The sequence below is a fragment of the Ambystoma mexicanum genome, chromosome 2q, assembly GCF_040938575.1.
Source record: "Ambystoma mexicanum isolate Mex_15411 chromosome 2q, UKY_AmexF1_1, whole genome shotgun sequence".
NCBI classification, from domain to species: Eukaryota; Metazoa; Chordata; class Amphibia; order Caudata; family Ambystomatidae; genus Ambystoma; species Ambystoma mexicanum.
This window is the reverse complement of record NC_090924.1, coordinates 692,285,901-692,288,400: the sequence shown is the minus strand read 5'-3', so window position 1 is coordinate 692,288,400 and position 2,500 is coordinate 692,285,901. Positions and strand designations below refer to the sequence as shown.

Genomic DNA, 2,500 nt, shown 5'->3' with positions numbered 1-2,500 from the left:
GGCTTGAAACGTACACATTTCAAGGCATCTTTTATAAAGATTTGCCAAAGGAGACAGGCACCTCGGGCTCAGTGATCGCTGCTCTGAGCAGAGATCACAGAGCCCAAGGCGTCTTTCACCCCCTGGGAACCCGCGGGCTCCGTGATCTAATCTACATATTAGATCATGGAGCCTGCAGGTTCACAGAGGGTCAGTGACCTGGCGAGGGCAAACAAAGGAACTGTAAATTCCCTGATGACCCCTCAGATGGGGGGTCATCAGGGAAGTTACAGTGACTGACAGAAGTGCCAGCCAGCCTCAGCGACGCTGTGGCTGGCTGGCACTTCTGTCCACTTGCCTAACGTTACACTGGCGGGCGCATCTCCCGTCGCGGCTGCGGCCGTGGCGGGATAATGCGTCCTGCCATGGCGTGGTGGGACCGGGGGGCCCCGGCAGGGCCCCGGCTCAGCCCCACTTTTTGGAGACTGGCGGGGCCCGGCCCCGGCAGGCCCCGGCCCACTTAAAGCACTGAGGCCGGCACTACGCCATGAGTGATCTGAGGCCAGCCCTTATTTGCACCCTGCAAACTGTCCACTGGCTCCATCAGTGGGCGTTTCCTGCCATCCCTGGGTCCTTAAGTGAGTGTTTGGGTACTTTTGATGCAGAGATCGGGGCATGAAAACCGGCGCTGGCACCTGGCGACATTGGGTACTGAAGAATCTTTCCCAATCCTGCCCATAGCTGTCTGGGTGGCCGAGTGGTCTAAGGCGCCAGACTCAAGAGACGCAGCTCTTCCCTGCATCTGGGTGTTCTGGTCTCCGATTGGAGGCGTCGGTTCAAATCCCACTCCTGACAAGCCGGGCTCATTTTTTTGAGCACATTTCAGAGTGTAAGGCTTGCGGAAAACCTCGTGGGGGCCCCCGAATGCAGCGCCCGGCAAGCCTCCCTGTTCTCTTCTGCTGCCTTGCAACTGGAGCTGTCTGCCAGAGACGCCGGAGGCACACCTGCCCTTAAACCCCCACTGGCCCACGGCTGCAAAACCTGCATTTTCTAGTGGCTGGCTTGGTGGCATATGTCACTGAGCCCAGTCTACTCAGGAAGTGAAAAAAGTCCCCTTCACAGTTGGAGAAAGTGCTCTCCTGCCACCTGTCGGTCGTTGAAGGCACCACACCTCAGCAAAATAAAAATAAAAAAACAGACATGCTCAGTTCGGGGGATGTAAAGGTATTTACATAGCAAGAACAGAGAGGCTGTTGGGAGATGACAGAAGCCATGCTGCCCCAGAGTTCTCTTCTGAAATTCGCAGGAATCCAGAGGTTGGAGCGGGCTGAGGGAGTGCGCCTTCTTGCCTCTGTCGGCTTTCAAGACACATCCTCCTGCTGGGAAGCTGCCCACCCTGAGCAGCACAGGTTTGCGCTCTAGGCCGGTCGGCCACATATATCCCGCCTGATCGAGCCCGATCGAGCGGCAGCAGATGGCCTTTGGCCAGCGAAGGCTGCCGCTCTTCTTCTTGTTTCTCTGCTTGAGAGGCTGCTCAGTCCTCTGCGCTTGCGCCAGGGGCAGGCCACGTGACACGCAGGGGTCAGGCCGTGGAGAGACTGGGGCATGGCGCCAAGTGAGGTAAGCAGACCACCCCCCTCCCCCTCACTGCTCTCTGCATGCGGTGGCTCGTTGGTCTAGGGGTATGATTCTCGCTTAGGGTGCGAGAGGTCCCGGGTTCAAATCCCGGACGAGCCCTTTTTTTTGGAGCGCCGAAAACAAAAAACACAGAGTCCCCAATTCCCCCCCAAAAATAGTTTGTGCGTGACCGTATCTGGTTCGATGCCCGTCGCCAATGGTTGGCTGCTTTTAAGCCCATGGCCCAAGAGGCAGTGTTGGAAATTCCCCCTCCTTTGTAATGATGCGCTGGCGGCGAGCTGATGTATAACGGTTTGGACATGCCTTCTGGGTGGGGACTGCCATGGCTCGCGCCACTGTTGCATCCAGCTTGGTCTTTTGTATGTGTCTGCAGCCTGTGTGTGAGGTGCTGTGAGTGCTGCCATGTAGGTCCGGCGCAGGCTTGCGCCAAACTTTCACGTTGGTGTGTGCCACCTGGCAGGTACCAGCGGGCCCCATGAGACATCAGTGCCACAAAGCCTTTCAACTGAAAGCTGTCCCAGCACACTAGAGCGCAGCCTACCAGAGCTGTTTCTGTAGTGTAGTGGTTATCACATTTGCCTAACACGCGAAAGGTCCCCGGATCGAGACTGGGCAGAAACATGGTGCTGGTTTCTTTTTATTTCCACAATGTCAATCGGACACATTTGACCGCATGCAGGTTTCGACAGGTATGGACAGGCCGGCACTACGCCATGAGTGATCTGAGGCCAGCCCTTATTTGCACCCTGCAAACTGTCCACTGGCTCCATCAGTGGGCGTTTCCTGCCATCCCTGGGTCCTTAAGTGAGTGTTTGGGTACTTTTGATGCAGAGATCGGGGCATGAAAACCGGCGCTGGCACGTGGCGACATTGGGTACTGAAG

The 2,500-nt window shown here is 56.8% G+C and overlaps 1 non-coding gene across 1 annotated transcript; it reads left to right on the top strand.

Annotated features, from left to right (window-relative positions):
- The first annotated feature begins 1,644 nt into the window (after nt 1–1,644).
- On the top strand, nt 1,645–1,716 carry TRNAP-AGG (transfer RNA proline (anticodon AGG)). The gene has a single exon. It is a non-coding gene; the product is annotated as a tRNA-Pro (tRNA).
- The last annotated feature ends 784 nt before the right edge of the window (nt 1,717–2,500 follow it).